This window comes from Berghia stephanieae, chromosome 8 (genome assembly GCF_034508935.2).
Source record: "Berghia stephanieae isolate SIO BIC M18660-M18661 chromosome 8, UCSD_Bste_1.3, whole genome shotgun sequence".
Taxonomy (NCBI): Eukaryota; Metazoa; Mollusca; class Gastropoda; order Nudibranchia; family Aeolidiidae; genus Berghia; species Berghia stephanieae.
In genome coordinates, this window is record NC_088367.1 from 55931589 (window position 1) to 55955975 (window position 24387).

General features: G+C 39.0%; 1 protein-coding gene across 1 annotated transcript in view; it reads left to right on the forward strand.

Moving 5' to 3' along the window:
• The window catches only part of LOC144978902 (uncharacterized), a 296697-nt gene that overhangs the window by 21665 nt on the left and 250645 nt on the right, over window positions 1-24387 (forward strand). The window contains exon 3 of the mRNA XM_078925502.1: window positions 3173-3937. The gene's annotated coding sequence lies outside the window, so the exon portion shown is untranslated. The remainder of the gene's footprint in view (window positions 1-3172; window positions 3938-24387) is intronic.

The following is a 24387-nucleotide window of genomic DNA, read 5'->3' on the forward strand; positions in this document are numbered from 1 at the left end:
CTCACTTTCGGATCGGAAGGTCCTGGGTTCGAGCCTCGCGCTCGGCGCATTGTTGAGTCCTTGGAAAATGCGCTTTACTCAAATTCTCTCACCGTACTCAAGATGTAAAATGAGTACCTGGCCGTTTACAGCGTGGTCTCTGTCCGAAATAAAATTATCAAATCGCCCAACAAGCGTTCATACATGTCCAGCCCGTGTTGCTGTTGGCCAGGGACTCCTTGTTAAGCGTTTTGAGCACGTTAAGTGGATAATGCGCTATATAAAAGCTCAGGTTTAGAGTACGACACAGCAGGATGTATAATACAATTCCCACCCCTAAGGGGAGGTCAATGAGTACAGTAGCGAAATGATAAACAGAGAGTTCCTTTCTCCTTAGGGCTATCTGTGACTCACGATGGCCTCTCATGGGATGTTTCCCTGTCTCACAATACAACGCCATCTCTTTCAGAATAAGAAAAAAAATATATTGATGCTGTAGTTTAGGTAATTTACTCACATCATTCCGCCAGCTAGATATAACGAAACAACAGACAACACTGTGTGTGTGTGTGTGTGTGTGTGTGTGTAACCTTGACCGTTTGTAGCTAGAACGAAGATGACGTCACTTTGTAATTGTTGTTATTTACCATCCATCTTTATGAATCATTCTCACTTTACTGTCTTAACCAGACCATAACCGTTCAAGGTTTAACATAGTTTTGTGTGTTGGTCCGTTAGACTTCGAGATGGCAATGTTGTGAGTTTGTTAGCCAAGCGTATTCTATCTCTAACAAAAGACAATAATTAACATAAAATGCGATATTACATTTTTTTTCCGGATCGAGTAAACATTGTAAACGATTCATTTAACGCCTACAGTGAGGAATTCTGAGCAAAGAGTCTTTTTTCCAAGGACTCAACTATGCGCCGCCCCAAAGCGGGACTCCAGCCCGAGTCGAAATAAGGCGAGTGTCATACCCGACGTGCACTTATTTTCAGGTCTAATAACCCAATTCATTATGACCTCATTGTTGTCATGGAAATCTCAAACAAAAATATTTTAAAAATCAAAATATTGTCCATTTCAACAATGTTAACCCGGGCCCATCAGTGGGTTCAGGTGTCAGACCTGCATATATGTACACGTCGGTCATACCACATTATGACACAACAAGAAAGAGAGAAAAAAATATAAAAGAAAAACATATTTTTTATTGAAAAAAAAGATAGTAAGAGAAAAGGCCACGATGATGAATCTCTATCCATAATGATATAAAAACTAAACGACATTTTAACCAGTTCCCTGCCATAAACTCTGGAAAAAACACGTATTTACAAATTTGGCCAGAAAACTCGTTCTTCAAATATCAATCGATTTAAATGACCTTCATCTTGCAAAAAATAAAAAACCCTCTCAAACCTGGGACTTCTCGAGATCTACACTAAAGTCCAAAGTTTAAGAGTTTGTTTGGCCAATATGACGATAATTTAAATCGATCGATATTTGAAGGACGAGTTTTCTGGCCAAATTTTTTATTGTTAAAAAACATGTTTTTCCAGAGTAAGCCGGTTTACAGGTTAAGTAGACCAAGCATGGAAATAATCAATTCTAATGACTTTCACCATTTACCATAATACAGAAACCCATAGCATAACCTTTCAAATTATACTTACCCTACACTATCGTACTCTGGGGAAAAAACAACCCATATTTGAAAATTTGGCCAGAAAACTCGTCCTTCCAATATCGATCGATTTAAATGACCCTCATCTTGGCAAAAACCTCTCAATCCTGGGACTTTAATGAAGACTTCGTGAAGTCCGAGGTTTGAGAGTTTTTGCTAAGATGAGGGTCATTTAAATCGATCCATATTTGAAGGACGAGTTTTCTGGCCAAATATTTAAATATGAGTTTTTCCAGAGTACGGCAGTAGGCCTACATACTGTACCTGTTGATGGTAAAGATCAAATTATAACAGTCGATCTAACTACCTAGTTTTAGCTATTATTACAACTTCTGTTATAGGCAATATTTTTTTTTTTATGGTGAAGCTATTTTTAGTAACACCACGTGTCCAAAACGCAGCCCTTACCATTTAATCATTCACCATAATACAGAATTCCATAGCATAACCTTTCACACACATCTAGCCTACATACCTGTTGATGGTAAAGATCAAATTACAACTTCTGTTATAAAAACATTTTTTTTCGGTGAAGCTATTTATAGTAACACCACGCGTTCAAACCATAATAGAGAAACCCTTGGCATAACCCGTCATATACATCTCGTCTACCTGTTGATGGTAAATATCAAATTATAACAGTTGATCATAGTACCTAGTTTAACTATTATTACAACTTCTGTTATAAACGATTTATCGGTGAAGCTATTTTTAGTAACACCACGTTTCCAAAGCGAAGCCATGACCATATAATCAGTCACCATAAAACAGAAAAATATGAGCTTTTATTCAGCGCTTCTCTACTTACTAAACGTGCTCAAAGCGCTTTACAAAGGGTCCATGGCAAAACCTTTCAGACCTAGCCTACTTGTCGATGGTAAATATCAAATCATAACAACCGATCACATTACCGAGTTTAGCTATTATTACAACTTCTGTTATAAACAAATATTATATTTTTTTCAGTGAAGCTATTTTTAGTAATACCACGTGTTCAAACCGTAGCCAAAGAAAGAAACAAAAGGGTAAAAGTGTGATGTCACAAAATGGTTCCAATCTCATTAGAAGTGTAAAACCACTCTTTCGAAGACTTGATACATACCTTTTGTAATTGCTCTTCTGGTTTCAGAGTGATGGCATCTTTTTTTGTCTATATATAGCCTGGTCGTCAATAAAAGTTATCCACACTCGCTCTTTTACGTCACGTTATCTTGACTATTTTTGCCTATACATCCTGCCACTAAAATAGTTTTGCCACCTATTGATTCAATATGTAACATAATCATTATTAGTCCTCTGAAAGACTGGTTACATACACATTTCCAATGATTTTAGAACCTGGAAAGTTAGTATGACTTCAAGACTTCTCTGTTCTATTGGTGAGATTTGTAATCTAACGCGTTCTGTCTTTTTTTTTTTTTATTTACCTTACTATTTCTTTTCTTTCATTTTTTAATTACTCCCCCCTCCCCCCCCCCCCCCCCTCTCCCATTTCCACTCACATTCAGACAGGAAACAGCCAAACCTGTCCGATGTACATCCGGACTCCCTACGACGTCCCAACTAAAACTGGAGACCTCCAAGGAATATTGATGACTTAACGAAGGTCCCCCCAAGGAATATTGATGACTTAAAGGAGACCCCCTAGGGAATATTGATGTACTTAGTATTTCATGATATCAATCTGCAAGCCACGTCATATCAAGTCAAAAATGACAACGCCATGACAACGAAACAAAAGAGATGATCTTTCTATTTTGTTGTCATATCTTGACGTGCGTCGCCGGATGTTGAAATCGTCTCGGAGTTACCCGGATGTTGGAGATCAGAATCTGTCAACTAAGGGTTGACTTTAAATTAATTGATGTTGAAGACAGATCTAATTCTTTATTCAAAAACCTTCAGATGTATTTCATTTCCTAACTTAGCCTAATTTAGCATTGACAAATTTGCCAAGTCATAACCATTACTAGCTGTTGCCAACTCATAAACTTTTAAAAATAATTTTACCAAATGTGCAAATTTAATATTTAAGTATTTAATTATTTATATTCTTTTAGAGTGAATACCAAGTGAATGCTTTATTCTTTATTTTCCAACTTTGTGTGTTAGATTCGATTCTCAGTGTGGATTACAATATAATCTATAAATATCATCGGGTTTTCCCGTTTTCACAATCCTATAAAGTTTACAATTCTTACAGGAGATCGTGAGGATTTGATTATACTTCGTATAAATATTATCACCATAGCAACAGGATAACGCTCAGAAACGTAAGTAGACTGATATTACGATAATGCAATGCCCGCCCATTGTTCACGCATTCTGTTCGTAATCTATTTTTAGTATCATTTTAACTTGAGCTTTTATGTAGCGCAATATTCACTAAACGTGCTCAAAGCGCTTTGCAAAGTTTCCCTGACCAACAGCAACACGTAACATGTTGAACTAGACACGACGCCTGTCAGGCGATAATGCAATTTTTCCCCCGACATAGACAACGCAGTTAACGGCAAGGTACTTATTTTAAACCTGAGTACGGTGAGAGAATGTGAGTAAAGATTCTTTTCCAAGGACTCAACTATTACTTGCCATCGTTTTCCTACTTTCGTTTTGTTATAAATGTAACCCGTCTTCTCAAAACGGTATTATACCGGGATGGACCGGGTGATGAAAAGTCAACTTCAGGTTAAATTAACCAGTAGATTTTTGACCAATCAAAACATGGAATTTATGACACGTCTTCACACGTGCTCAGGCAAACCTGGTTGGTTGTTTATAAAAACAATCACGTGATTGAAATCGACATTTCTACCTGATCATTGTTATTGTTTCCACACCGCCAAATGAGTGACTAGTCATTGCATGATTTTCTCGATCATATTATTATAAAGGTTTGAAATCACACCTAGTTTTCTGTGTGCTGGTTCTATAGATAGAATGCGCTTGGCCAAGGAGTTCACAACATTGCCATCCGGAAGTATAACGGACCAACACACAAACTCTGTGTAACCATGAACTTTTATAGTCTGGTTAATACAGTTTAGTGAAAACAACTCACAAACGCGGATGGCAAAAACAATAACAAAGGCCTGAGTGACGTCATCTGCATACTATCTATTGATCAAGCGGTAGAACAGTGGGTATTTTACTTAAACACTTACCATCGATAGTAAAACAAGTGTCTTTCGAGATGTTCACCAATCACAGTCATTGTTTACATTATGTCCACTGTCCGAGAGGCGTGGTTATCTAACTTGAGCTTGGGCTTTTATATAGGGCAATATCCACTAAAAGTGCTCAAAGCGCTTTACAAAGGATTCCGGGCCAACAGCAACATGTAATATGTAGGACGTGGCATGACGCCTGTTAGGCGATATTACATTTTTTTTTTCCGACATAGACAACGCAGTTAACTGCCAGGTATTCATTTTACACATGACAACGGTTGCCAGAGTGTGAGTAAAGAGGATTTCCCAAGGAGTCCACGAACCCAGGCCCTTTCTATCCCAAGACGAGTGTCATACCACTAGACCACATTATAACCTCACCTGTTATTCTAGAATAAATGATTATTCGCGTAACTCGAGGGTTATCTTACTTACAAAGAGGGCGTTTACCTACCATCCAGTAATATACTGCCGTATTCCCGAAAACCCCATATTTAAAAATTTGGCCAGAAATCTCGTCCTTCAAATATCGATCGATTTAAATGACCCTCATCTTGGCAAAAACACTCAAACCCGGGACTTCGGCGAAGTCCCGGGTTTGAGAGTTTTTGCCAAGATGAGAGTCATTTAAATCGATCGATATTTGAAGGACGAGTTTTCTGGCCAAATTTTTAAATATGTTTTTTTCCCCTCCAGAGTATGGTGGTTTAGTACTGAGATAATTGTACTATTCCTGTAGTCGATTCCAACCTGTTGACAACAGATTATATTCTAACGATCTATTAGTAAGTAAGTCCCTTCTCATCCCCCCCCCCCATCCCCCTTCCCCTGCTCCACCCTCATCAATCTTCCCTCCCCCTCCTCTCCTCTGTTTCCTTGCAGGCCTCCAGCCCCCCCCCCCCCTCCCCCCACCCCACCCCTTGCTTCACTGCCATCAACCCCTCTGTTTTCTTACAGGTTTCCATTCCCCCTCCTCCTCTTCCTCCCTCCTCCCCTCTCCTTCCCCACCTATGTTTCCTTACAGGCTTCCACTCCCCCCCCCCCTCCTCCTCCTCCTCCCCACCTCCTCCTCCTCCCCCCCCCCCCCCCCCCCCCCCCACACCTAACCAATCCGCCGATACAATGAAGAAGAAGACGATAATATCCCCGGGCCGTAAAACATAAAATTATCGATTTTTCCCCCTTTCCAATTTTAACCACCGAAGGGTCTTCATGATTTTCTGATCTCTTTTCGATATAACGAGAAATGTGACCTTTCGCCTCAAAATGGTATTAAGTCGGGTTGGTTAAGATGTTGAAAAGTGAATTTATAGCCAGAAATATCAGACTTGTGTTGAGTTTGTATGTTTTATTGAGGAGAATGGATACCATATTTTAGGGTGCTAATGCCAACAATTTATATCTTAGACCAGTTTAACATTTAATTCGGCTTTTAAGCATCTGGTTCGTTCCGACATAATACCGTTTTTAGACGATGGGTCACAAATAAGAGACATGCTCGGAGAGCGAGCTGCTGTATAAACCTTAGAGAAAAAAAAACCCACCTTATCCAAACAGATGATGAATTTACAACATTATTTCAGGCATTTCAAGCTTGTGGCCTGAGCTACTGTTTGAGCTTTTATATAGATAGAACGAATTTGACGTCACTCAGTCCTTTGTTATTGTTTTTTGTCATCCATGTTTATACACTCAGTCCTTTGTTGTTGTTTTTTGTCATCCATGTTTATGAGTAATTCTCACTAACTAAACTGTCATACCAGACTATAAACGTTCATGGTTGCACACGTTTTGTGTGTTGGTCCGTTATACTACTGGATGGCAATGTTGTGAGTTTCTTAGCTAAGCGCATACTATCTATTTAGCAATTTCCACTAAACGTGCCCAAAGCGCTTTATGAAATTAAGGAGCAGGCACTGGTTGGTGTAAGATAAAGATCTGAACAAGTGTGTATGAAAAGTGCCAGACAAAGCAAGAAAGAAAAATACAAGAAAAAAAAATCACAAAAAATCAGTCGACCTCGACTGGGGATCGAACCTCAGACCTTCTGATTACCGGTCAGACGTGCTACCATTACATCATAGAGACTCCAGTCGACCTCGACTGAATATTTTTTGTGATGTTTTTTTTTTTTCTTGTATTTTTCTTTCTTGCTTTGTCTGGCACCTTTCATACACGCTTGTTCAGATCTTTATCTTACACCAACTAGTGCCTGCTCCTTAATTACTTAATGGGTTTTGAGCACGTTTAGTGGATATTGCTCTATAGATAGTATGCGCTAACTAAGAAACTCACAACATTGCCATCCGTTAGTATAAGTTCTCTATCAAAGCGCTTTACAAGGAGTTCCTGACCAACAGCAACACGTGACATGTAGAAGGAGACATGACGCCTTTTAGGCGATATTACAATTTTTATTTCGACATAGACAACGCTGTTAACGGCCAGGTACTCATTTTACACCTGAGTACGATGAGAGAATGTGAGTAAAGAATAGCCTTTTCTAAGGACTCAACTATGCGTCGAGCTAGGCTCGAACTCAGGACCTTCTGATCCGAAAGCGAGTGTCATACCAGAAGACCACACACACACACACACACACACACACACACACGACTATAGGCTATGTGGTCTACTGGTATGAATCTCGGTTTCGGTTTGGAAGATCCAGGGTTCGAGACTCGATCTCAGGGGCGCATAGTTGAGTCCTTGGAAAAGGCTCTTTACTCATATTCTCTCACCGTATTCAGGTGTAAAATGGTTACCTGTCCGTTAACAGTATTGGCCATGTCGGGAAAGATTGCAATATCGTCTAACAACGCGTTATGTCTCATACTTGATTTTAAGTGTTGCTGTTGTCTTGCGACCCCTTGTAAAGCGCTTTGAGCACATTTAGTTGATATTGTGTTAAATAAATGTTCTAGGAAAGGAGTGTAAGCCATGAGCTATTTCCTTAACAAAACGATATTTATTTGAATGGTCCTTTTAGACCATGCGATATCAAATGATAAATTATCGATATACTCTGCTCGATGTTAATAATCCATAATGACAGTAATAATTAATAATAATAAATTGCGCTTATATAGCGCATATTCACGTTGGAGGGCTCTATACGGTTTACAATAAAATGTTGAGAATTAAAAGAAACATGAAAACATGACATAGAAATATTAGCAATATATATTTACATATTATATGCAAGTATATATATATATATATATATATATATATATATATATATATATATATATATATATACCTACACTGTACTGTAAACATACAATGAACGATGTGTCACAAGTAACAGGGACATAAATAGATACATGTATATGTGGTATCGTGTCTTGTACTAGAAACAAATCGTCTTGGTTGGCTTGGTACAACGTGGAAATGGCGTTTATCCCATTTAGTAAAAGTTGCGCTACATAACAACAGCTCACATTATTATTATTTTTATCATATATTTTTTTCCTTCATGACCTTTCTAAGTGGAAATCACTCTTGACAGTTTAAGTCACCGCTTTGGAATCACTACATTGACCCGGCAATTACGTTTTCCCAACTTCCACAAAAAACCCGATACTTATAAAATGTTAACAATTACGATGAGTAAATGAACTGAGCGATACTTAAACCCGTTATTAAATAGTAATCGATTACAATGGTAATATAAGTAGCTATAAATTGCTATTGAAAATATAATTAACCAGTTTAACTGCCGTACACTGTAAAAAAAAAACAAACCTCGTATTTAAAAATTTGGCCAGAAAACTCGTCCTTCAAATAATGATAGTTTTAAGTGACCCTCATCTTGGCAAAAACTCTCAAACCTGGGACTTTAATGAAGACTGAGAATTCCCAGGTTTGAGAGTTTTTGCCAAGACCGGGGTCGTTTAAATCGATCGATATTTGAAGGAAGAGTTTTCTGGCCAAATTTTTAAATGCAAGTTTTTCCAGATTATGGCCGTAAACTGGGTAACTCGTGCTTGAATAATTAACCCTCTACCATCGAGATTCCAACTCGAATCTTTTATGTCTTTCTGCTCTGGGATTCCGATAGCTAAACAGAGGCGGAAGTGGCCGAGTGGTTAAGGCATTGCACTGTAATTCGGTTTGAGAGTTTTTGCCAAGATGAGAGTCATTCAAATCGATCGATATTTGAAGGACGAGTTTTCTGGCCAAATTTTTAAATATGTTTTTTTCCCCTCCAGAGTATGGTGGTTTAGTACTGAGATAATTGTACTATTCCTGTACTCGATTCCAACCTGTTGACAACAGATTATATTCTAACGATCTATAAGTAAGTAAGTCCCCTGCCGACACCCCCTACCTCTGCTCCACTGCCACCAACCCCCCCCCCCCACCCCCACCCTCTTTCCCCACTTCTGTTTCCTTACCGGCCTCCATTCCCCCTCGACCCTCCCTCCCCCCCCCCCGCCCCCCACCCACACACACACACTTCCCCACCTCATTTTCCTTGAGCAAGATTATTAACCCTCAATTTGCTCACTCGGAGAACATGGGTGATTCTTATTGACATCAGACATCTTCCTTCATGTAATGCCGCGGCTATGTGGTCGAGTGGTATGACACTCGCTTTCGGATCGGATGTTCATGGGTTCGCGCCTCGCGCTCGGCGCATAGTTGAGTCCTTGGAAAAGGCCTTTACTCACTTTCTCACTTTCTCTCACCGTACTCGGGTGCAAAATGAGTACCTGGTCGTTAACAGCGTTGTCTTTGTCCGACAAATTGTATTATCGCCTAACAGGCGGCATGTCCCATCCTGCATGTTAAATGTTGCTGTTGACCAGGGACCCTTTGTAAAGCGCTTTGAGCACATTTAGCGGATATTGCGCTTTATAAAGCTCAATTTTATTTTTATGTATAATGCCTAGGTGACGGGATCTTACGGTGCCGATGCGAAATGGCGTCATTCAACTCCCTCCTTGCCAGCTATTTTCAGAATTTCACACGAAACTTCATACTCATCCAACACATAAATATACCTATTTTTTAAACAGAATAGTAACAAGTATAGATAGTATGCGCTTGGCTAAGAAGCCTACAACATGGCCATCCGGAAGTATACGGAACAACACACAAAACTATGTGTATCCATGAACGTTTATAGTCAGGTTAATACAGTTCAGTGAGCATTACTCATAAACGCGGTTGGCAAAAAACAATAACAAAGACCTGAGTGACGTCATCTTTGAACTATCTATAGATAGAATGAAGTTGACGTCAATCGAGTCTTTGTTATTGTTTTTGCCATCCGCGTTTATGAGTAATTCTCACTGAACTGTATTAACCAGTCTATAAAAGTTCATGATTACACATAGTTTTGTGTGTTGGGTCGTTATACTTCCGGATGGCAATGTTGTGAACTTCTAAGCCAAGTGCATACTATCTATATTTTATATTTTGTTTAGAAAAATGAGCTCTGCAACGCAGTGTCGAGTTTGTTTTTTTTTTAGCTATATCTATAACAAAATAAAATCAGAATAAGAAAATACAATGGTGGTTCCATCGTAACGAATGTGACGATTTTCCTTTGGTTGGTAAGGAGAGGGTTTGAACTCCCTCAACCCTAACACCGACTATATCCGTAGTTTACCCGGGTTACTTTTACCCCATGCCTATTTATTACATTTTTATGAGACAAATTATAGGCGTAGTATCAAACCTAATGTTTTATAGTATTTTCATGTTAATGATAGTTGAATAAAACTAACTATGTACATGCTCATTTTTAATACCATTTTTCCAACTTTAAAAAGTAGCAAAAATTTCTAGGATTGAGTGAGTTAAGACGTAGGGAACAAATGTCTGATGTCAACAAATGGATTCAAATCTCATTGGAAGTGTCAAACCAGTCATCCGGAGGGCTGGGTACATACCCTGTGTGATTGATCTTCTGGTTTGAGATTGACGGTATCGTGTGTTTTCAAGTCTAAATATCTGCCAGTTGTCTATCGAGATAACCCGCCCTATCCTGTGGCGCGTCCAATGGTGTTTAGTTGTGTGAGAATGTTACGATTTTACTTTGTTAAAAAGAAAAGGGATGCCAAGAAAAAGTGAATATGTGACATTTCGCCTCAAAACGGTATTAAGTTGGGTATGTTGAGATGTTGACAATTGAATTTATGCTCAGAAATATCAGACTTGTGTTGAGTTTGTATGTTATATTGAGGAGAATGTATACCATATACCAGGGTGCTAATGTCAACAATTTATATTTTTGACCAGTTTAACATTTAATTCGGCTTTTAAGCATCTGATTCGTTCCGACATAATACCGTTTTGAGACGATGGGTCACATATTAAGATAAGTTTATTCAAAGACAACGTGACTGTTCGGAAGAAAAAGTAAACAATATGAGTAGTGGCCAGATAATTTAGTGAGAAATCAACTAAACACGATTGGAGACCACACTCATTTATTGACTTCCAGTAATCCCATGCATCTGCCTGTATTATACCTCTCTACTAAAATAGTTTCGCATAAGTGGGGACTTGCTACTTGTCCAATATTATATATATATGTGTGTATATATATATATATATATATATATATATATATATATATATATATATTATGAGTGTTGGTGGGTACTCGTAAGTACGAAAGTGTTCGATAACGATGGTTAGAGCTAATATAGAATATAAATTGTCACTCACATTATATGGCCGAGACGTTAGTTTCTGTGGGCTTTTCCCACGTCCTCAGTCGGCGTAATGTCCGAAGAAAAAATTCTTACTCCCAATTTGTATTATATATATATATATATATATATATATATATATATATATATATATATATTATATATTATATATATATATATATATATTATATATATATATATATATATATATATTATATATATATATAATATATAGATATAGATATACCCTTTGTGGTAACGAGTCCGAATCCCCAGAACATCTAGTTGAACGGTGCGTTGTGACGAAGCTCCTCGGGCGGGTTTGCGACGGTGCACGCGTGCGTACGGAAATTTGCATCGTGGGTCGATCGTCATACCATTGTAGTGTGAGCACCATAAGAAGCTGATGTCACATTTATGATTCAATATGTAAACTATTCATTATTAATATTCCTCCAAAGGGCTGATTACTTACACACTTCCAATGATTTTAGAACCGAAAAGATAGAAGGGATGATGTCACGACCACTATGCTACATTGTTAGACTGTATAAAATGTATAGACTGAATACTGGCTGTAAATAACATGATAAAGAGATGAGTGACGTCATATCAAGGCTTGTTTACCAAAACTCGTTAAGTCGATTTTTCTACGTTTTGAGATTTTTCATCCATGATATAAATTTTATTTCAAGCATCAAATGACAAAAGAATTTTCCTAGATTTGTGTGAATTTCAAGTTTAAATATGATAAAATACTAGACCGAATGAGAAATTTTTATAGGAAATAATCCCGAATGTCTCTAGTTGGGAAAAAAAACCCGGAAGTTTTGGAATAGCAAACTTCAATTGCATTCCCTCTATAACACAAAAACACCACCGCCATTTTCTCCCTCACAGTTTTATAAAGATTACCCGCGTACAGGCTCGTAGCGTGACGTCAAACATGTAATTGTACCCGCAGTCCGTCTGGCCAAATTCGTGACAGGCCAATGGTAATAATCATCATTATACTGCCATACTCTGGGTTTTTAAAATAATCATTTTGAAAAGTTTGGCCAGAAAACTCGTCCTTCAAAAATTGATCGATTTAAATGAACCTGGGACTTCGCGAAGTCAGAGTTTATCCCGGTTTCTATAGCGTGAAACGGACAATAGCAATTGCTTGCTACCCTTTTGACAGGACGCTACTCTATCGCAAAGTACGTTCCGCCAAATCGAACAGACTTAGCTACCCATTCACTGCTGGGTAGACAGGGGAATGCCCAAATCAATTTTAATAATTATCATTATATTATCTTCCATGTTTTCATTGCCTGTTGTTCTATAGCCTGGGTCTAACGTAGTGTTATTACAAAATGATGCGCCTATGTGGTCTAGTGGTATGACAATACTCGCTTTCGGATCGGAAGGTCCTGGGTTCGAGCCTCGCTCGGCACATAGTTGGGTCCTTGGAAAATGCTCTTTACTCACATTCTCTCACCGTACTCAGGTGTAAAATGAGTACCTGGCCGTTAACAGCGTTGTCGATGTCCGAAAAAAAATGTAGTATCGCGTCATGTCTCGTTCTATATGTTCCGTGTTGCTGTTGGGTAGGCACCCCTTGTAAAGCGTTTTGAGCACGTTTTGTGGATATTGCCCTAAACAAAAGCTCACGTTTTTTTTAAAAACGCTCAAAATGATAATAACAAGAAATGAAGAGAGAAGGAAAGTGCCAGACAACAACAGAGAATAAAAATTAAATTCCTCAATAAAAATTCTCAAACCTGGGTCTCTCGAAGAGTTCCTTGAAGTCCCAGGTTCGAGATTTTTTACAAGATTGTTTTAAAAATTATTTTCTTATACGTCCATTCGCAACGCCACCATTAGATCCCGTCGCCTAGGCGTTCAACGAAGGGGTATCGGAATATCGATGACCCATCAAACAGGAATCACCCATGTTGTCCAAAGTGAGCAAATTATGGGGTTAATAATCTATCTTGCCCAAGGACAATAAACGGAAATGCCTGAAGCGAGGCTCGAACCCGGGAACCTTTCGGATCACAGCACAATGCTCTAACCACTCGACCACTTCGCCCCGCTTTTGACGAGATTAGGGTCGGTTGAATCGATCAATGAATGAAGGACGAGTTTTCTGGTCAAATTGTTTTTCAACGTGTTTTTTTCCCCTTCAGAATGCCGCAGTAATTGAGCTTTTATATAGCGCAATATCCACTAAATGTGCTCAAAGCGCTTTACAAGGGGTCCCTGATCAACAGCAACATTTAACATGTACGACGGGACATGACATGACGCCTGTTAGGCGATATTACAATTTTTCTGACAGAGACAATGCTGTTATAACGGCCAGGTACTCATTTTTACACCTGAGTACGATGAGAGAATGTGAGTATTGAAGCCTTTTCCAAGAGACTCAACTATGCGCCAAGCGAGCGAGGCTCGACGAACCCAGGACCTTCCGATCCGAAAGCGAGTGTCATACCACTAGACCACGTTATAGCCACACAATATTACAGCTAATTTTATAGGGAATGAGATTAGCGGACGAGAGACGCATGCGCACAACCATCATGACGTTCTCTCTCTAATAACTTTTCCGCCGGTGACGTCACAGACTATGGGTGACGTCCAATCAAGGGACGCTACTCTTCCGCTAACCTCATTCCCTATTGGTTTCGTGTAATGTGATCTGTAGCCTGCGTCAATCTCGGCAATTTGCGTCATTCCTTCCGTCTGTCTGTCTGACTGTTTGTTTGTTTGTTTGTCTGTGAATTTTTTCAAGTTTTCGAGACATGACGCGACATTGTTTATAAACAAAGGGGAATAACAATGGGTAGGATTTCAAGAGTTATGTGGATATGTTACCAGTCGTATCAAAACGTTACTAATTAATTACGTCGGGTTGATGTAGGTGCTTGAAATTCTGACCGACTTGAGTATTTTATATTGCGCAATATCCACTATAGCGGCTATGTGGTCTAGTGGTATGACACTCGCTTTCGGATCGGAAGACCCAGGGTTCGAAAACTCGTTTTGAGAAGCTCATAGCTGAGTCCTTAGAAAAGGCTCTTTACTCATACTCTCTCAACGTAGGGGTGTAGCATTAGCACATGGCCGTTAACAGCGTTATCTCTGTCGTAGAAAAATAATGTGATATCGCCTAACAGGCGTCATGTCTCGCCCCACATGTTTGTTAAGTTGTTGCTAGCGACTCAATGAGCACGTTTAGTGGATATTGTGCTTTTTAAATGCTCTAGTTAGTTTGTAAACGGTCGCAATGCGCTTACAAGGGATCCGAAGCCAACAGTAAAACTTAACATGTAGGACAACACACGACGCATGTAAAACGCTGTTTCTTTTTTACGTAACACGACGAAACACACAGTACCAGGTTCACTCCCCACTGGTGTAGGCCTACACTTCCCCGTGTCCCAGGTTCACTCCCCACTGCTGCCTTTTTCCCATAACGTTGTCCAATATTGTCGGGTTTCGTAAAAAAAAAAAAAAAAGAAACACCCTCCTCCTCCATATACAGTCCCAGGTTCACTCCCCACTCGTGTACACCTCCCTGAGTCCCAGGCTCACTCCCCACGGCTGCCTATTTCTCATAACGTTGTCGAGTTTCGTCGGGTTTCGTTGTTGCGATTCATTTATTAATGAAACGCTCTTAACCAGTTAACGGCCGTACTCTGGAAAAACACGCAATTTAATAATTTAACCAGAAAACTCGTCCTTTAAATATCGATCGATTCCAATGACCTTCACCTTGGCAACCAAATCCTCGATAGTCCCGATAGATCAGTTGTTAGAGCACTCGATTCACAGGCAAAGGGACAGAGAGCGAGTAGAGGATATTTTTCTAACCCCCCCCCCCCCCTCCCTCCCACTGTCCAGCCAGCAGTGAATGGGTAGCTGAATCTGTTCAAATGGGCAGATAGCACTTTGCGATAGACTAATATCCTATCAAAAGGATAGCAAGCAATTACTACGTCCAATCCTCTATAAAATAAAGCTCTAGGCACATAAAGGTAACATCAATCTATTCAAATTTCTCTCTCTCTCTCTCTCTCTTTCTCTCTCTCTCTCTCTCTCTTTCTCTCTCTCTCTCTCTCTCTCTCTATGTGTGTGTGTGTCACACACACACAGACACACACACACACACACACACACTCTCTCTCTCTCTCTCTCACTCTATCTCTCCTTCTCTTCTCTCTATCGTCCGTTTCACGTTACAGAAACCGGGATACAAACCCTGGATCTAATGGCTCTGAAGGACTTCCTGTTCTACTACTCTATCATCCAAACCACTTTTTACCACCTGCGCTAGTTCATCCTGTTTGAGATAGAAAGTAACAAAATGTAATGAAATCGTGTTGTGAAAAAGTTACGTTAGAATGTGATGAGTGACTTTTTACATCGGGACATTTGTTTCCCTGCTGTCATCGCTTATGTTCATTATATCAGTGTTATTGAATCCATCTTTGTATCCGACACCTACGCATGAAAGACGGAACAGCCCTTTGTGTAACAGCTGTAACGTTTAATGGTCTGATCAGCGAGACCAGGTGCCTCTACCATCTTTACTCTTCATTCTGCTTCTCCTGTGGTCGGCATGTGAATTCCTGTTAGATTTTTTCAAAAATGGAATGAGATTTTATATAGCGCAAAAGCCACTAAACGTGCCCAAAGCGCTTTACAAGTGGTCTCTGTGCAACAGCAACATTTAACATGGACGGGACATGACGATATCACCATTTTTTCGGACAGAGACAACGCTGTTAACGGCCAGGTACTCATTTTATACCTGAACACGTCGAGAGAATGTTAGTAAAGAGGAGTCAACTATGCGCCGAGCGAGGCTCGAACCCAGGACCTCCCGATCCGGAAGCGAGTGTCATACCACTAGACCACATAGCCGCACAAGAACAGTCGGTTTCGGATGGCTCCTTCAGAGCCAATCCATTCCATTCAGGACACGGAGCCGGAGTTTATCCCTGTTTCTATTGTGTGAAACGGACAATAGCTATTGCCTTCTATCCTTTGAATAGGACACTAGTCTATCGCAAAGTACTTTCCGCCAAATCTAAGAGACTCGTCTACCCATTCACTGCTGGGTGACAGAGGGTGACAGAGGCGTTCAGAAAAAAAAAAATCTCGGCTGCACCCGGGATCGATCTCGGTTTCTTTGCGTGTAAAGCGAGCGCTCTACCAAGTGAGTTATCGGAACCCCCCCCCCCCCACCCTTGCCCCCGAATAATCGTTTGTGTTAAAACACACGGAACTGTTTATTTATCATCATCAATATTTAAAAAAAAAATTACCAGCCCGACACACGGCTCTATGCGTAACCTTAAATGAAATTAACGTTATTCAACTCTTTTTAATTGATGCTAGTGGTGATTAGTTCTCACTAAATTACGTCAGACCGACTACAGATCCCATTCTTAAAATAACTTGGGGGTCCCGATGTCATATTGCCTTATAGATAGAATGATGTTGACGTCACTCGAGTATTTTTTTTCTGCCATCCGCATTTATGAGTTGTTCTCACTAAACTGTATTATCCAGACTATAAAAGTTCATGGTTATACATAGTTTTGTGTGTTGGTCCGTTATACTTCCGGATGGCAATGTTGTGAGCTTCTTAGCCAAGCGCATACTTTCTTTCCAACGCGATATCCACTTAACGTGCTCAAATCGCTTTACAAGGGGTCCCAAGCCAAATATACACATTGATATTGATACGTAAAACAAATCTTGAACACATTTCCGACCATAACTCAAAACCATATCCTTGGCGCTTACATTATTTTATTATCATAAGACGGTTGTACTATGGGATGTCTTTCTAGATCTCACAGACCCGTCTACACAATCACTGCTGGGTGGATAGGGAGGGGGGGGGGGGTCAGGGGTCAGGGGTCAGGGGTCAGGGGTCAGAAACACAAATTGAACTTAAATTAAATTGAGCTTTTATATAGCACAATATCCACTAAATGTGCTCAAAGCGCTTTACAAGGGGTCCCTGACCAACAGCAACATTTAACATGTAGGACGGGACATGACGCCTATCAGGCTATATTACAAATTTATTTTCCAGACAGAGACAACGCTGTTGATGGCCAGGTACTCATTTTACACCCGAATACGGTGAGAGAATTTGAATAAAGAACCTTTTTGAAGGAGGCTCGAACTCAGGACCTTCCAATCCGAAAGCGAGTGTCATACCACAAGACCACATAGCCGCACACAATCTCGACTGCGCCTGGAATCGGTCTCAGTCAATTTGATTATGAAACGAGTGCTCTACCAACTGAGCTATCGGGACCCCCTGCACTATGGAATGTCTTTCGATTCCACGCGTAGGGATTTCACTCAATCTCGACAAATCAAATTGAAGGCTGATTTTCCAAAACTCGTTAAGTCGACTTTTTCTACTTTTTGAGATTTTTCCTCCATGAAATAAATTGAAACGTAAATTTTTTTAAAGCACAAAATTTGGCACAAAAATTTCTCCCATGATTTGTGTGAATTTGAAGTTTTAGTTGTGATAAAATAATAGAGCGAATGAGAAATTTTAGGGGAGATAATCCTCAATATCTCAAGATGGGGGGGGGGGGGGGGGGGGGGGGGGGACGGAGTTGGGGAGTTTTTGAAAAGCACTCTTCAATTGGTTTATCGGAATCGTATTATTCCAGTTGAATAGTCACGTGATTAGGAGTGAAGACAATTTAATTGTCCTTCTGTGAGAAGGGGGAAGGGGGGGGGGGGGGGGCTAACGTGATATCTCGGTCCTATGTTCCATGAGGAATCAAGAGGGTTAACCCTTTCCTTACCAGCCATTTTCAGAATTTTCCCCAAAATTTCATTTCACACCCACCCAACACAAAAATAGTTTTTTCTTACTCAAACAGAAAAGGAACAACAAATACATTATATGCATGAAATTATTGATCAGCAAAATGAACTCTACAAACACAGTTTCACATTTTTATAGCTATAATACAACATATTTTCTTTAATATGTGTGATTTACAAAAGAAATCTGAATGATAAAAGTGCAGTTTGGATCTTAACGAATGTGACGATTTTCCTATAGGGAATGAGATTAGCGGAAGAGTAGCGTCCCTTGATTGGACGTCACCTTACAGAGAGAACGTCAATTTAGTTTTGCGCATGCGTCTCTCTCGTCCTCGCTTTCGGTGAAGTGTCTCAAGCCGCTTTCACCGGAAGCGAGGACGAGAGACTCATGCGCACAACCAACATGACGTTCTCTCTCTAATAACTTTTCCGCCGGTGACGTCCAATCAAGGGACGCTCCTCTTCTGCTAATCGCATTCCCTATAGGTGGTTAGGAGATGGTTTAGGAAAATAAGTCAACGAGTAATTGGGAACACAAGTCGTAACATCAAACCCTCTTCTAACTCTTTTGGCTTCTAAATCCTTGGAAGTGTGTATGCAAGTAACCAGTACTCCGGAGTACTAATAATGAATAGGTTACATAGAGGTGGTATAACTATTTTACGTGCGGCTATGTGGTCTTGTGGTATGACACTCGCTTTCGGATCGGAAAATCCTGGGTTCGAGCCTCCCTCGTTCGGAGCATAGTTGAGTCCTTTGGAAAAGACTCTTTACTCACATTCTATCACCGTACTCAGGTGTAAAATGAGTACCTGTTTATTAACAGCGGACAAAAACCTTGCAATATTGATGCCTCCTCACAGGTGTCACGTCTGGTCCTACATGTTAAGTGTTGCTGTTGGCTGGGGACCCCTTGTAAAGCGCTTTGAGCACGTTTACTGGATATTGCGTTATAAAGATTCTCGAGTTTTTCGTGTATTGCTTTATTTGATTCATTCATTTATTTATTTATTTATCATTGTTTTGTTTTATTTATACATGGTTTTTTATTTATTTATTTAGTTATGTGTCTGTTGTTGATTTTTATTTTTTTAATTTGGGGACTTTTTTTTTTTTGCTTTATTTATTTATTGTTGTTGGGTTGTTTTGTTGTTGTTTTTTATGTTTGTTTTGTTTTTTTTTGTTTTTTTTTTGGGGGGGGGGTTCTTTTGCCAATGATCTAAGAGAGAAGTTTTGATTTAATTGCGCGGTGATCTCAATCTGAATCTCACCAAATTGAATTGAATTTGTTTGGACCGATCGGGCTAAGCCGGTTGAATAAATAACTGGATTAAGGATAGGCCAAATTATATTATGTCTTCTGGGGAGAGAGAGGCTAAGAATTGGACCGGTGTCCCTGTCGATAGAATTGTGGACACATTGCCGAAGGGTGGGTAGTATGTGAACTGTAATGGGATGAAGCAGAAAATGTTACAGTGAATGACAGAATCAGTCGGATGGTGAAAAGGTATGAACTGAGATATTGTTAAGTTTAGTTTGACGGTCATTTTTTTTGTAAAAAAATTATGAGTTCTTGTCATAAATGATTAAATCAACCCATTTTGTACATGTTCGGGAAATGTCAAAGCTCAATTTCACATCTAAATTTTTGTCTACAGCTAGTCAAGTTGAAAAAGTATGAAATTTAAGAAAAGTTGCTGGATACCTTTTCCATACATCTGACCATAGCTTCATGAAAATCACCCCATTTACTTCAAATAAAGATTTAAATACTCTGGGGAGTATATTCTCTCAGAAAAAAAGGAAAATCAAAATGTTTTACTTTTCCACTGATTATGTCGTGCACTGACACAAATATGTATCCAATCGACTGAAAATGGTATGAAATCGGGCTGGGTATGGCCGACTACGATTCCCTTGTACAGTTTTATGTCTCTTGTCAGTGACATGGCGATGCAATGTTAACGAACTATTTAATATTCAATTTTAGGACAAAGTTCTAACATCTATTATTAAAAAAATAAGTTTGGGGATCAACATTGCTCCGACGAGCCAATGTAACATTTCAAATCATTGAGCACAGAATTACTAACAAAATCTTAAAATTATAAAACTATTATTTTACAGACTGAAATACGAGTCACTTGTAAACTTTTTTATTTCAGGTTATTCTATCACCCCGTTGACTGAAATAAAAACGAAGAAATTATGCTAGGCCGTTTTTTTTTTTCATTTGTGGGTTTTTAAAAATGTTTTGATTATTATTAACTTTATTGACATCACAGTTTTGTCCTCTCTAGGGGGGTGGGGGGTGGGGGGGGGATCCCAATATATCAAGTTTTGTTTTATAGCACGGCGTGAGTTGAGATGTGGGTGGGAATCAGAATGCTGTGTTTGCTGACAAGCAAGTACTTGGATACTACTTGTGGTCTGGTATGTGTAACATTTTGGTTAAATATCAAAATGCCAAACGGAATCTCACAAATGTAAACAAATCGAGGGTGATGCCGCTTATTAAACGATCACATTCTCTCTGTGAGTTCCAAATCCACTCACGGATCATGAGTGCTGCCATGTTGATGCTATGCGTTTAGGTAAAATACTATCAACACCCATCAGCCGGAAGAGTAATAACCCCCGTACCAACGGTACCAAACGATGTGTAACGGTACACGTTTATTTAGTCTGATTGATAGAATTTAGTGAGTATCATTCATGAAAATCGGTACACGTTTATCTAGTCTGATTGATAGAATTTAGTGAGTATCATTCATGAAAATGGCTGGCTTAAAAAAAAAAAAGAGCAGAGTGACATCAATTTCGTTCCCTCTAGATAGAATTAAGTTTACGTCATTCAAGTCTTTATTAATATTTTTTGCCATCCGCGTTTATGAGTTATTCTTTCTAAACTGTATTAACCAGACTTTTAACGTTTAAGGTTACCCATAGTTTTGTGTGTTGGTCCGTTATACTTCCGGATGGCAATGTTGTGAGCTTCTTAACCAAGTGCATATTATCTATAAATGTTCATGGTTATACAGTTTTGTGTGTTGGTCCGCTATACTTCCGGGTGGCATTGCTGTTGGCTTCTTAGCCAAGCGCATGTAATCTAAGATAGTAAGGTCTTGGCGAAGAAGCCAACAACATTGCCACCCGGAAGTATAACGGACCAACACACAAAACTATATGTAACCTTAAACGTTTATAGTCTGGTTCGTTCAGTTTAGTGAGCGAGAAGTACTCATAAACGTGGATGGCAAAAAAAAAACCCCAAAAAACACAAAAAAAAACAAAACCCAATAACAAAAACCTGAGTGACTTCAACATCATTCTATCTTTAAATAAATTTTATGCGACTTAGTTTTGCGGACTTGCACAAATAGGTCTGTTTTTTCTTCCTTTTAGTCTTGTCACATCGTTGCATTTGTCTGGTTCGACTGTCGTGGGTGGAGTGGGTGGTCGGTGGAGTGGCCATGTTGTCACGCAGGGAATTTGTAAGACTTTGGCTGGACGTGACTTTTGGAGAAAGCTGTGATATGTTCTCTGGAAAAACAACGTAGGCTATTTTGAATTTTGGTCAGAAAACACGTCCTCCAAATATCAATCGAATAACAAAAAAGACCCTCATCATAATTCTCAAACCTGGGACTTCAAAAAGTCTTCATTAAAAAGTTCCGGGTTTATAGTTTTTTAGGGTTTTTTATTCCAAGATGAGTGTTATTTTAATCAATCGATATAATATTATGAAGGACGAGTTTTCTGGCTAAAATATTGAATGTATAATACGTGTTTTATTCAGAGTCTGCTTAGAAAATCCTTTGTGAAAGTAGATAGTAGACTAGATATCGTTGGTGTCGAGTCAATTCATCACGTAGTGTCTCTATCCAGTAGGGCTGGGATGAATACTGAATGATTCCCGGATCATCCGAATACAAGCAGCAGATCGTAGGAGTCGGGAACCTGTTCCGGTGTACGTGTACATCCGTAGCCATCGTAAACGTATAGCATGACACTAGAACCGTGGCCTTCCTAAAGTTTTGGCCTGAAACTGACCAAAAATTGATGTCAAAATGCCAGTCTTTTGCCACAAAAGAAAGCAAATCGTGAGTTGTATTCAATAGTTCAACAAAGCGCCTTACCAATGATCAACTAAAATCTCGCGGGAAACCAGGGCAGGTCTGACATCCGAACCTGGTTCAAATCTCTCCTTACTGCTTGGAACTGCTGTATATTTTATGAATATTTTATTATAATTGATGTTTATTTTACTTTTAAGTACCTTCGTATTTTCACCAATTAGTTGATGACAGTGTATAAATCTGTGCTAATATAACGATGAATGATGTGTAACATTTTGATAATTTCCATTCAGGATCAATAAAGTATATCTTATCTTATCTTATCTTATCTTATCTTATCTTATCTTATCTTATCTTACCAACTGTAGGAAAATCGTCACATTTGTTACCAGACAACAGCTTTCTTATTCAGATTTGTTTATAAATTACAAAATTTGTTAAAAAAACAAACAACAACATATTTGTAAGGCTTTTTAACCCTCTCCTTACCACCAGCCATTTTCAGGATTTTCCCCCAAAACTTCACACCCAACTAACACAAAAATAGATTTTTTTTAATCACTCAAACACAAAAACAGTAAAGTTCATACGATACATAATTTCTTTAGCAAAACATGCTCTACAACACACTGTTCATTTTCTTTAAATTTTATGATGTGCAAAAGACATTTGAATAAGAAAAAATGTTGGTTGTATCGAAACGAATGTGATGATTTTCCTATAGTTGGTGAGGAGAGGGTTTTAAAAACAACAAAATTATGTATATAGCATGTTGTTATTACTTTATAGATTTGAGTTAAACGATCGAATGTGTGTATTGGTGTGACATTTCAGTAAAAAAATGTGAACATGGTAGATAAGGAGGAGAGTTAAAATTGTTGTAATTCTACAACATTTTGCGTCAATTTTTAAAGATTTCCATTACAACAATTGAGCTTTTTTTGAGCGTTTTTTGTATAGCGCAATATCCACTAAACCTGCTCAAAGCGCTTTACAAAGGGGTCCCTGACCAACAGCAACATTTAACATTTAGGACGAGACATGACTCCTGTTAGGCGATATTACAATTTGTTTTCGAACAGAGACAACGCTGTTAACGGCCAGGTACTAAGTTTACACCTGAGTACGGTGAGATAATGTGAGTAAGGAGTCTTTCCAAGGACTTAACTATGCGCCGAGCGAACGAAGCTCGAACCCAGGACCTTCCGAGCCGAAAGCGAGTGCCATACCACTAGACCACATAGCCTCGCAATAAACTCGGGCTCCATGAGCACTAGGGCTCCGAATTACTCCTACTACAATCTACTATTATGCCATTGTCGCGGCGTCCTAGACCGGCGGGTATTTTCAATTCTGCTTTGATTTCATTCCATTCTCTTACATTGCTTTGAATCGATTTGAAAATTTGATTCGATTTTTTTTTCGTAATCGATTTTTTATTTTGTTGGTATCAATGCTGCACATTGCCAAAATCGATTTGTTTGTAAGAAAATATTTTTGGCCACAAAATATAATTTGCTTATAATATTTCTATTACCAATAGATTAAATAGAGTATCTAGACGTCTACCTGTCTTAGACCCAAAACCTATTTATGGCCAACCGAATCCAAACGATATTATATCGGTATTCATTGTTTTAAATCGATGCGAACATTTGATTTGATTTCGTTAGTATAACTGCTGCACATAGATAGCCAAAATCAATTTGTTTGTAAGAATTTTTTTTTTTTTTTTTTTGCCAGAAAAACATGATTTGCTTGTTATATTGATATTATCAATAGTTTAAAAAGGACATCTATCTGACAAATGTATCAAACCAACGTACACTTATATACAGGTCTGATAATTTTCTTATGGCCTCTTTGCGGTTATGTGGTCTTGTGGTCTGACACTCACTTTCGGATCGGAAGGTCCTGGGTTCGAGCGCATAGTTGATTCATTGGA